Here is a 13,396-nt window from a genome sequence, read left to right as displayed (position 1 = left end):
GTGACTAGTGTTATCTCCCAATAGTCATTAATATTCTCCTTCCAGGGTAGTCCATCTGACAGAAATGGTGAAATGTGATCCAGTATAAATAGGATGAGGAATTTTCATTGGTTCCTGTGGTCTACCATGGCTTCCTGCTGCTCCCAAGGGGAGACAGAAGTTCTGCTGGACACAGTTGGGGAATTTCTAGGCTCCAAATTTCAAACCAGGAGTAGAGACACAACAGTTTTCAAAGGAAAACAAAACAAACAGCTGATAGATCTATGTCCTTTTCTCTTCTAGTACAGATCCCACCACTCCCCATTTGAATTTCACTCTCTCACCTTTGTTTGAACTAAAGCTCCTGTTCATTTAGAGCCAATAAAAACTACAAAAAGGAAACATCTGTACTGTTAAGTAACTAATGCTGCTCTGATTGTCCAGCAAAGTCAAAATCTAATTAAAGATCACATGGGCCAACTTTCAGTGGATAGTATTTTCAAGGCAGAAAAACATGTTGTACTACAACTATCAATTTTACATGTATAAAATTAACTTTATATCTAATTTGTATTTGTACTATATTTTGTAACTTTTAGAAATATATTATTTCATGACATTTGGTCCTTGAAATAAATGAAGGATAGGTGTGTTACACAGATTTATTTTACAATATGTAAATAATTACTAGAAGAGCCAACATAAGATCCTAGCAAATTCCTTATAAAATCACCTGCTTGGCCCTACCCAGTTTGGCTCAGTGGATAAAGCATTGGCCTGTGGACTGAAGGGTTCCAGGTTTGATTCCCATCAAGGGCATGTGCCTCACTTGTAGGCCTGATCCTGGGCCCCAGTTGGAGTGCGTGGGTGAGGCAACTAATTGATGTATCTCTCTCACATTGATGTTTCTCTCTCTGTCTCTCCAACTCCCTTCCACTCTCTCTAAAAATCAATGGAAAAATATCCTCCAGTGAGTATGAACAAAACAAACCAAAAAAATCATCTGCCTGTGTTAGAAAACACTGTTGCATTGGAATAAAGTAAATTATTTAGGAAATTGTCATTGATTTGCTGGTAGGAATTTAAAAAACATTTTTTTGTACTCTTTCACCCAAAAATCTTACTTATAGGAATATATTCTAATTAAATAATTAGATGTTTGCTCAAAACTGAGCTACAACGAAGTCTTCCTAAGCATTGCTCATGTATTTTTTAGTATAACAATAGCACTAATTGCTATAAAAAATTCAAAAACTTTATGTCTCAACATACAGAAAAGCATATTTTTTTGCTCACACAAATTCTAAAATGATGTCTTTGATGAGTGCACATCCATATGGTTATTCAAAGACTCAAACCCCTTCCATCTGCTGATTCCTCCATGTCCTGAGACCGAGGAGTCCCCTGAAGGAGAGTCTGCCCTTGGCTGGTTTGGGAACAGGAAGGTCAGTCACCTGGAAGATGCTGAGCCTTCAAGTGGCATAGCTCACTTTTGCTCGTGTTCATTGGCCAGACACAGTCTATGCTCACTCGACACTATGGGAGGCTGTGTTCTTAGGCAGCAGATGAACTAGATTTTGGTGAACATGTAATAGTTTCTCTGCAACTTGTAATTGTGAATAAACTCTAAAATAAATTACACCCACATAGCAGAATACTGAATGCAATGAAAAGATGTTTTTCTACTGAGCAAAACGTGTTGATTACAAAAAGTGCTTCTGGCACAAAAGTTATCATTGCTCACATGGTTATCATGACTTATAATAATCCTTTAGTTATTAAAGGCTGACAGAGCAAGACTTACAGAATGATATCATTGCAGTGATATCATAAGTCTTATTTTTCTTTCTTTTTCGTTCTAAAACCACATGTGTTTTGTAATGAGAGCATAATATGTTAGAAAGATTTCACACTGTGGAATCTGATTTATATACATTTGAAGATGGATTTTGTTATTTATTACCTGGGTTAACTCAAACCAATTAATAAACTTATAAGAGGTTACAATTCTTTTGTAAAAATGAGGAAAATAATAATCCAAGTGAATATTCACATGGAAAACACTCAGCAAAGTGTGTAGTACTTAGAAGGGACTATAACAATCCTACAAATAATGGAGTGATGTCAGTTGCTGTATTTGATGTCATGTGGCAAGTCATTCCAACTAGAGAGTAATTTTGTAGAAAATATATTCAAATGGACTGCATTTCTCCTGTTCTTTTATTAGCTCCCAATAGTTTAATATAATTTTAATGAAAGTTTCCTTATCTTAAAACCCAGCATCTTATCATAAGCCTTCCAAAATACACATCATAGGATAAGAATATTCCTACATCTGGAATATTTTCTTTTGACTACATTTGAGTCCTGTTTTTGACTAAATACTAAGAACTGCCTTCTCACGTTGAGTTAAGATTGTACATTTTGGCAGACACTGTGGGTTGCCTACCAATCAGCCACTTTCTCCCTCAATGCTGGCCAAGTCTGCTTGTCACGGTGGCCCTGGAAATGTCAGACTCTGGCTGTCCCAGTCTTTCATGCAGCGAGGGCAGGGGCACGCGATCCAGTCCTGTGTGGGCCAGAGGAGAAGTCTGCTGGGAACGTTTCAGAGGGGTGTTTCTCCCAGTGAAGTGACTGTGTTCAGCTACTAAACTTCCTTGTATCTATACCCTGTGCTTTGGGGTTCCCCCATCTGGAGGCGGAGTCTCTTTCCTCACTTTTTTGAATTTAAGGCTGATCTCATGACCTAATTTTGACAACAGAATATAGCAAAGCAACTGTGCACCATTTTGAAGCCTAGTCAGAAGAAACCTTGTAAATAAGGAAATTAGAGCACTCTTTCCCAAGAAAAACAACAATTTCACTGGTAAAAAATTTAAAAACAAGTATTTAAAGTCTCTGGAAATTCTCCTAAGAGCATAAAGCAAAGGGAGAAACCTTTATTCACTAAAATCTACTGAGCTGGTAAAGGTAGTAAGAGTCTGTGGAATTGCTGCAGCCGTTTTGGACTCTCAGGGGAAACATTGGTGACACCCTGAAGAGAAAAATGGATCCTTGATAACATCATTGAATCCCAGAACTGACGAACTCTTAAACTGTCTGTCTACTTAGTGATTGCTTTTTATGTGAGAAAATACATTTCCTATTGTTTAAAATATTTCAGTCTAAATATTTTATTTTTGCAATGAATTATATTATGTGATTCTCCGAATAGAACTAATCCATGGCAAAATCATGTACAGTGTAAAGTTTGTACTTGCCCATGCTATTTTTTCTCCTTTTTTTTAAAAAAAATATTTTTATTGATTTCAGAGTGGATGGGAGAGGGATAGAGAGAGAAACATCAATGATGAGAGAGAATCATTGACTGGCTGCCTCCTGCAGCCCACAACCTCGGCATGTGCCCTTGGCTGGAATTGAACCTGGGACCCTTCAGTCTGCAGACTGGCGCTCTATCCACTGAGCCAAACCAGCTAGGGCACTGGCCATGCTATTTCTTTAAAGCACTGCTTTATCCTCCAAAGGCTGCTTTTCCTGGTCCAGTATTCATGCATGCCTGCATACTCTCACCATTTATGACTCATTCAGATCCAAGGTGTTGAATGACAGACAAGTCTTTGCTAATTCCAATAAGATTACTTGTACTTAACATGTTCGTTTTAGGTTTTGTATCCTGGACTCTACCAAAATGTTTAGTCAGGGATCATGAGACAAACATGGGCTCATTAGAGATCCTTAGATAAATAGTGAATGCTGGCTTATTTTCAGAGCTCATTTTTATTGACCTAGGTGTGTACATGTTGGATCTCTCTGCAAAAGACTCTTAAAAGCATGGCATGGCCTGTATAAAAGTGAATAACCTAATATAAGAATCCCAATTGTCTGACTCCAAAATTAGTACTGCCTTCATAGGTGCCCGTGTGGCCTGCAGGTCGGCCACCTGGAGCCCACCAGGAAGCATTTTTAAAGTCTTGCCTTTACATGGTTATATTACTTCAAACATTATTATGTTTTACTGTGATTATCTTTTCTTTGCAAGAGCAATCACCATCAAAAGAATATAGATGACAATGGATAAATGAATCTTTGGTAATTGTGTTTTTATCTTTAGTTTTAGAAATCTTATCAGTCTATTTTTGGTATTCGAAATATAGATGAAAAGAAACTATACACATGAAATAAAACAGCTGCCTTGAAAAAGAAACAATGACACACCGGCTTTTCATTTTTAGTAAATTTAGATTTCCCTGGGTGCTTTTTCAGTTTGTTTCTCAATTAATAAGAAAATAGAATAAATAGAGCTCATGATTATATCTAATAGCAAAGCAGAGACCTGAAAGGAAAGAGATCTTCCTACTAATGTAGCTTGCGGGAAGCCACGGCTTTCCAATACTATCATGAGAATGCACCGAGGAACTCGGAAGGCCAAAGGACCTTGAGCATTAGCAGGGCTGACGCTAAGCACTGTTTGTTCATGCTGAGATAGTGGTGACTTGAAGCAATTTCCTGACCTAATAGCCTCCAAGTAAAAGTTTACTGGACCTTACTAATCTTTGCTGATCTTTACTGACCTTAGAGACGGTCTATCTGCTACCTGTTTGCCATGCTTTACTGAGGGCAAGATGTGTATCTAAAACTGAATAAAAAGCGGATAAGCCCAGGTTTCAGTGTGTCTCTCTTCGAGAAAGAGGCTCCACCTGGCCCCCACCCCTTAATAATTCATATTTGTGTCTAGTATTTTCATTTGTGCGTTGGCCCCTCCTTCAGATCCTGAACCCAGCCATGCAGGTTGCGACAGTAGCGAATAAGCTTGAAAATCCATGACAATTAGTATTCCTTTTCTGGGCTTCTTGCTCATAGTTGATCACTTCTCTTGTGTTAACTACTTTGAAGTATCTGGTTTCAGAGACTGCCTTCTGAAGGCGTTGCAGTTGTCTGTTGGCCTTTCATTTGATGATAACGGAGTGCTCTCTGTGGCTGGCTTCAGATCCAGGCAATCTTAAATCTTCACTGCTATTGTTTCCTGGGGGAATTTGCTCTTAATGGGTTGTATTTCACTAATAAAAATATCCTGACAGCAAAGTAGTTGCAGGGTAGGAGAAAACTAGGAGCCAGCTATTTCACAAGCAACTTACAAAACAAAATTAAGGGTATAATACTTCATAGATCTCTATTTATAGGAAAAGAGATCATTTGCAGATTGAAAGTGCCTTGCATTGTTTTTGTGCACTATTATTCCTCTAGCCATGTCTAAATGGCTGGCACACCATCTATCCAATATCCGAAAAGTCAACACTAACTTCGGGTCCAAAAATCCCAGGCTCAAGTCTTTTCTGCATTTGGTGTGATGTAGGGACTGATTAGAAAGGGCAGGAAAAGTGATTGAGAAACCTCTCTAGAAATCCATGGGAGAGTCTTAGCCAATAAAGAACTGTTTCTCATGATTTTTCTTTATGGCTTTGAAAAATGAACCTTGTTTCGTGAGCTTTTACTAACGCCAGGAAGAATTGGTAAACTAATGTACAAAAGATTTGCTTCATTTGACTAAATGTGCATTCGGATGACTAAGTGTCTAACTTTGCATGGCACACTTGCCACTTTTCCACAGGAATAAGAAAGTGCTGAGCTTCTGCTTCTCACTTAACTAAATATGCTTGGCACTTAAAGGCTGCCCTTGACCTGAACAACCCTCTGTTGTTTAGAATTTAGCCTTACTGTGATATTGTCATTTCCCAAGTGATGATAGCCATCTATGGCTAACAAAGGATTTAATTTCGTGGTATCTGATCTTGTCACAGGGACAGAGGAAAACTGGGAAAAAAGAGCAAGTTCCTGGTTATTTTTTGCAAGGGGAGGAATGGCCTTCATTATAGCCAAGGCTTAAACAGTCTTGCTTTGAAGAATGTCATCTATAAACCAATTCCCTATACCTTCACCAAGATTTAAAGTTACGATCTTACTAATTGTTAATGTAACTAAGGAACAATACTAACTAAAGGCATTTGTTAGACTAAACAGAGGAGGATAATATGAGCTAATAAAGCTTAAAAAGTTAAGTCTTTCAGGCCAATGATAACAAAAACTAGGTTTTTAGTCCATGATAGATGGCTAGATGTGTACAAGAGCAAAAGAAATGGCAAGGTAGAAAGAAATGGATGTTTGGTTAAAATCCAAGCAAAGTGCACACAGGATTTAAAAGTATCTATTGTTACTTCATTGAGTAGCACAATAATATAGGTTTTGGGAAGAGAAATGTGGTGCAGATTTTTTAAAAAATGACCATATCAGTCTTTGTTGTTTGTCTACCTATGAGTTTCTCCTTTATCCCCTCTCTGCTACCACCCCCTGCTTCTTTGTAGTGAATACCAATTTGCTCACATCACCAATAGCTTCTGACCCATTCCCTCCCTCAGGATTATAAATCTTGATTAATCTAAACCAGCTGATGGTAACCAACTGCCTTCAGACTGGCCCCCTATTTTATAAATAAAATTTATTGGAACATACAATGCCTTGTTATTTAGTGTCACCTATGGAAGCTTTCCTACTACAACTTAAAAGAGGTTGCTTTTTTTCTGATCATAAAAGTAATATTTGTTCTGTGTGCAAAAATGGAAAATATAGAAGCTTATAAAGAAGGCAATACAAATCATGCATAACTATTTTATCAAAATAATTATAATCACTCATACTGACACATGCAAATAATATCTCAGTGCATTCTCTTTTCTAGGTATTTTTATTTATTTATTTTCTTTTATTCTATTTATTGGGGTGACATTGGTTCACAAAACCATACAGGTTTCAAGTGTACAACTCAATAAAACATCATCTGCACCCATCAGCATGTGCACCCATCACCCCAAGCAAAGTCTCTTTCCATAAACCATTCCCCAACCTTTGCCCACCTCCACCTATCCTCCATGTTTCTCTCTGGCTATCTCACACGTTGTCTGTGTCTATGCATAATTATATATGTGTTTGTTTAGCTCTTTCACCTTCTTTCATCCAGCCCCTCAACCCCCCTTCCTCTGACAACTGTCATTCTGTTCCATGTATCCATGCCTCTGTTTCTATTTTGTTATCAGTTTATTTTTTTCATTAGATTCCACATATAAATGAGATCATAGGGTGTTTCCATATCTTAGCTATTGTAAATAATGCTGCAATTAACATAGGATCCATGTATTCTTTTAGTTAGTGTTCTGGGTTCCTCCAGATATATTACTAGAAGTGAGATTTCTGGGTGAAAAGGCAGTTCCATTTTTAATATTTGAGGTATTCCATACTGTTTTCCACAGTCTGCATCCCCACCAACAATGCACAAGGGTTCCCTTTTCTCCACATCCTTGCCAACACTTGTTGATTTAATGATAATAACCATTTTGACAGGTGTGAGGTGATATCTCATTGTTGAGGATTTTAGCATCTATGTCCATCAGGGATATTGGCCTATAATTTTCTTTCTTTGTAGTTTTTTTGTCTGATTTTGGAATTAAGATGTTACTGGCCTCATAAAAGGAGCTTGGAAGTATTCCCTCTTCTTGATTTTTTTTAATAGTTTGAGAAGGATAGATGTTAGTTCTTCTTTGAATGTTTGGTAAAATTTTCCTATGAAATCATCAGTTCAGGACTTTTGTTTGTTGAAAAGTTTTTTGTTTTAAAGTTTATTTTTTATTGTTGACATTATTACAGATATTCCCTATTTCCCCGCCCCCACACTTCACCCCTCCATCCAGTCCCTGCTCCACCTAGTCCTTCACCACACTATTGTCTGTATCCTTGGGCTATGCATAGATGCATATAAATTCTTTGATTAATCTCTTCCTGTCCTGCACACCTTCATGTCCTCTGAGATTTGTCAGCCTGTTCTGTGCATTCACACCTCTGGACCTATTTTGTTTATCAGTTTATTTTATTCATTAGATCCCACATATAAGTGAGATTATATGATATTTATCTTTTTCTGACTGGCTTATTTCACTTGGTCTCCAGGTTCATCATGCTGTTGCAAAGGGTAAGATATCTTCCCTTTGTACAGCTGTATATTGTTCCATTATGCAAATGTACCACAGCTTTTTTATCCACTCATTGACTGCTGGGCACTTGCACTGTTTCCAGATCTCAGCTATGGTAAATAATGCTCCTCTGAACATAGTGGTGCATATATTTTTTTCTGATTGGTGTTTTGAGTTTCTTGGGATATATTCCCACAAGTGGGATTTCTGGGTCAAAGGCAGTTCTATTTTTAATATTTTAAGGAAATGCCATACTGTTTTCCACAGTGGCTACACCAGTCTGCATTCCCACCAGCATGTACTAGGTTCCCTTTTCTCCACCTCCTTGCCAGCACTTGTTATTTGTTGATTTTTTAAATGGTAGCCATTCAGTTTTGGGTAGTACAGGTATTTTAATGATTTAATTCTTTCAATCCATGAAAATGGTATATGCTTCCACTTGTTTGTATCTTCCTCTATTTCTTTTTTTCAATGTCTTACAATTTTCTGAGTATAAGCCTTTTACCTCCTTGGCTAAATTTATTCTTAGGTATCTGCTGTTTTTTGTTGAAATGGTAAAATGGGATTATGCTTTTTAGTTTCTCTTTCTGATAGTTCATTATCTGTATTTAAAAATGCCATTCAAGCCCTAACCGGTTTGGCTCAGTGGATAGAGCGTCGGCCTGTGGACTGAAAGGTCCCAGGTTCAGTTCCGGTCAAGGGCATGTGCCTTCGTTTCGAGCACATCCCCAGCAGGGAGTGTGCAGGAGGCAGCTGGTCGATGTTTCTCTCTCATCGATGTTTCTAACTCTCTATCCCTCTCCCTTACTCTCTGTGAAAAATCAATAAAATATATTTTAAAAAATGCCATTCATTTCAGGATGTTAAGTTTGTATCCTGCTACTTTGCTGAATTCATTTATTAAATCTAGTAGCTTTTTAGTGGAGTCTTTAGGACTTTCTATGTACAATATCATGTCACCTGCAAATAACGACAGTTTTATTTTCTCCTTCCCAATCTGGATGTCTTTTATTTTTTCTTCTTGTCTGATCGCTGTGGCTAGGACTTCCAGTGTTCTGTTGAATACAAGTGGTGAAAGCAGACATCCCTGCTTTTTCCTGTTCTTAAGAGAAATGCTTTTCGTTTTGCCCATTGAATATGATGCTGGCTGTAGGTTTGTCATACATGGTCTTAATTAAGCTGAGGTTTGCTCTCTCTATTCTACTTTTCAGAGAGTTTTGCAGAGAATTTTTATTAAAAATGGGTGCTGGATTTTGTTGAATGCTTTTTCTGCATCTATTAATATTATTATGCAATTTTAACCTTCATTTTGTTTATGTAGTGTATCACACTCATGGAATGTTTTTAGTGTATTGCTGAATATTGGCCTGTAATTTTCTTTCTTTGTAGTGTCTTTATCTGGTTTTGGAATTAGGATAATGCTGGCCTCATAAAAGAGTTTGGAAGTCTTCCCTCCTCTTGAATTTTTTGGAATAGTTTGAGAAGGATAGGTGTTAGTTCTTTTTTGAATGTTTGGTAAAAGTGGCCTGTGAAGCTTTCCAGACCAGGGCTTTTGTTTGTAAGGAATTTTTTGATTATTACTCAATTTCATTAGTTGTAATGTCTATTCGGGTTTTTTATTCTTCCTGATTTAGTTTTGGAAGATTGTATGTTTCCAGAAATTTATCCATTTAACCTAGGTTTTTCAATATGTTGGCATATCATCGTTTATAGTATTTTTTTTACAATCCTTTGTATTTCTGTGATGTCAGTTTTTACTTCTTCTCTTTCATTTCTTATTTTATTTATTTGGGTCCCCTCTCTTGTTTCTTGATGAGTCTGGTTAAAGGCTTGTCAATCTTGTTTTTCTTTTCAAAGAACCAGGTCTTGGTTTCACTTATCTTTTGTATTTTTTCTAGTCTAGCTGCCATTTATTTCCACTCCATTATTTTTTTTCCTTCTGCTTACTCTTGACTTTATTTGTTGTTCTTTTGGGTGTAGGGTTAGATTGTTTGAGGTTTTTCTTGCTTCTTGAGGTAGGCCTGTATTGCTATGAACTTCCAACTCAGGATTGCTTTTGCTGTGCCCCATGGATTTGGGGTTGTTATGTGTTCATTTTAATTTGTTTCCAGGTAACTTTTGATTTCTTCCTTGATTTCATTGTTATCCCATTTATTATTTTATAACATGTTATTTAGCTTCTGTGTGCTTGAATGTTTCGCAGTTCTTTTTATAATAGTTGATTTCTAGTTTCATATTATTGTGGTCAGAGAAGATGCTTGATATAATTTCAATCTTCTTGAATTTATTAAGACTTATTTTGCATCCTAACATGTGGTTTATCTTTGAGAATGTTCCATGTGCACTTGAGAAGAATGTATATTCTACTGCTTTGGGATGAAATGTCCTGTAAATATCAGTTCAGTCCATCTGGCTCAGTGTGTCATTTAAGGTCACTGTTGCCTTGTTGATATTTTGTCTGGAAGATCTATCCATTGATGACAGTGGAGTGTTAAGATCCCTTACTATGACTGTATTGCTGTAAATATCTCTTTTAATGTCCACCAAGATTTTCTTTATGTATTTAGATACTCCTGTTTTTGGTGCCAATATGTTTACAAAGGTTATATAGTCTTGTTGGATTGATCCCTGTATGTAGTGTCCTTCTTTGTCTTTTTTATGGCCTTTGTTTTGAATTCTATTTTGTCTGACATAAATATTGCTACCCCAGCTTCATTTTTCTTTCCATTTGCATGGAATATTTTTTTTTCCATCTCTCCACTTTCAGTCTGTGAGTATCTTTTTTTCTGAGGTGGGAGTTATGTAGACCAGCATATATGGGTCATATTTTCTTATTTATTCTGCTACGCTATTTTGAATAGATCATTTAAGCCATTTTCATATAAAATGATTATTGATAGGTACATATTTATAGCCATTTTATTCTTTTAATGGTATACATATATATTATTATATAAATAATAAAAATAATAACAATAATAATTATTATTATTCATAAAGCAGGCCCTTTAACATTTCTTTCAATATGAGTTTGGGTGGTGATGAACTCCTTTGGCTATTTATTATCTGGAATGCTCTTTTATTTTGATTTTAATGTTAAATGATAGCTTAAATGGATAGAGTACTCTTGGTCTTAGGTTCTTGGTCTTCATCACTCTTAATATTTCATGCCAATCTCTTCTAGTCTGAAATGTTTATGTTGAGAAATCAACTGACAGTCTAATGGGAGCTGCCTTGTAGGAAACTAACTGTCTTACTCTTGCTGCTTTTTAGATTCACTCTTTGTCTTTAACCTTTGGCATTTTAATTATGATCTGTCTTGGTGTTGGCCTTTTTGTATGCATTTTGATTGGAACTCACTGTGCTACCTGAACTTTATTTTCTAATTATAGTTGATGTACAATGTTATATTAGCTTCAGGTATACAACTCAATGCTGAAACGTTATACAATTTATATATGATCATCCCAATAAATCTCATACCCATCTGATGCCATACATAGTTATTATAATACTAGTGGCCCAATGCACAAATTCGTGCACATTGAAAGAATTTAATTAGAAGAAACATTTTAATATCGCTATTCGTCCTTTCTCTATAATAGAAATGTCAACCAAATTCATAATCGACAATGACAGATCAAAACACACGTGTGTGATTGGTGCCAGCGAGAGCTTTATATGTGTAGTGCATGCGCGAGTCAACTTAGCCTTTTATAGATATAGAATAAACTTGCTTAATTAGACCTGCTTTCTGATTTAGCTAAATTTTTTTCAGTCCAGTGAAGCACCCTGACTTCTCTTTCAGGTAATTGTCAACAACACAGCAGTAAATGTCAACATGAAGCAAGTTATTCTTTGTAGATCACGCAGGGAGAACGAAGGGTAAAATATTTAACTGCAGCAGTGTTTGACTATATTCTGCACAGTGAGAAAACCTGAAGTCATTTTCAAGGTCCACCGTTTCTTACTTCTTCTCAGTCGGGTCAAGGTTCTAAACTTTCTAAATCTCTGTTTTCTGGCGAATGAAAAGAAAATAGGATTCCACTGAGTCTCCTATCTACCTACTCCAGGACTTCTGTGAGGATCAAATGAGACGAGGCATGTGAAAACGCTTCACAGACATTTGGTTAAAGTGTAAAATGTTTCCACCTGGCTATAAAGCAAGTTGTGTTCCTGGGCTGAAGAAACTGCAAGGAGGCTAGTCACTAGGGAGAGGAAGCCGGGCATTGAAACATGACATCATTACCCAGTGCCCACAGCAACTGTTTCCAGACTGGTCTGGGCTAAGGGCCGAATTTTGTGCCGTGGAGTCTTGGCAGCATTGGCTCTGATTTGGTGGGGTGTCGCTCTGGGTTGGTGGCGGGGCCTGTGTCCCACTTGAGGAAAGCTGAGTGTTGCTTTGTGGGTGCCAGGTCCGTGGCACCGTTTACTGTTAAATGGTCAGTGCACATCATGGCAGCTCCTGCATTGAGCACCTGCCCCCTGGTGGTCAGGGTGCATCATAGCTACCTGTTGAAGGGACACTTAGCATATTAGTCATATATATATATGTAAAATACAGCATAGGGAGTATGGCAACCCTCAAAATGTTCTCTGTATCTATGAGTCTGTTTCTGTTCTGCTTGTTTGTTTATTTTGATTTTTAGATATGTATTTATTGCCATTTTATCGTTCCTATCTTGATTCTTTTTCTTCTTCCTTCTTTCTTTCCCTCCTCCTCCTCCTCCTCCTCCTTCTTCTTCTTCTTCTTCTTCTTCTTCTTCTTCTTCTTCTTCTTCCTCAAGAAGACCCTTTAACATTTCCTATAATACTAGTTTGGTGGTGATGAACTCCTTTAGCTTTTTCTTATCTGGGAAGCTCTTTATCTGACCTTTGATTCTAAATAATAGCTTTGCTGGGTGGAGTAATCTTGGTTGTAGGTCCTTGCTTTTCATCACTTTGAATGTTTCTTGCCACTCCCTTCTGGCCTGCAAAGTTTCTGTTGAGAAATCAGCTGATAGTTGTATGGGCACTCCTTTGTAGGTAACCAACTGTTTTTCTCTTACCGCTTTTGAGATTCTCTCTTTGTCTTTAATCTTTTGCATTTTAATTATGATGTGGCTTGGTATGGGCCTATTTGTGTTAATCTTGTTTGGTACTCTGTGCTTTCTGGACTTATACATCTATTTCCTTCACCAGGTTAGGGAAGTTTTCCATCATTATTTTTTCAAATAGGTTTTCCATTTTTTGCTCTCTCTATTTTCTACTTTGGCACCCCCATGATGCAAATGTTGGTATGCTTTAAGTTGTCCCAGAAGCTTCTTATACTATCATCATTTTCTTGGAATTTTGTTTCTTTTTGCTATTCTGATTGGATGTTTTCTTCTTCTGTATCTTCCAAGTCTCTGATTTGCTCT

The sequence above is a fragment of the Myotis lucifugus genome, unplaced genomic scaffold (genome assembly GCF_000147115.1).
Source record: "Myotis lucifugus unplaced genomic scaffold, Myoluc2.0 scaffold_301, whole genome shotgun sequence".
Taxonomy (NCBI): Eukaryota; Metazoa; Chordata; class Mammalia; order Chiroptera; family Vespertilionidae; genus Myotis; species Myotis lucifugus.
The sequence above is the reverse complement of the archived record's forward strand: the minus strand, read 5'-3'. Positions refer to the sequence as shown.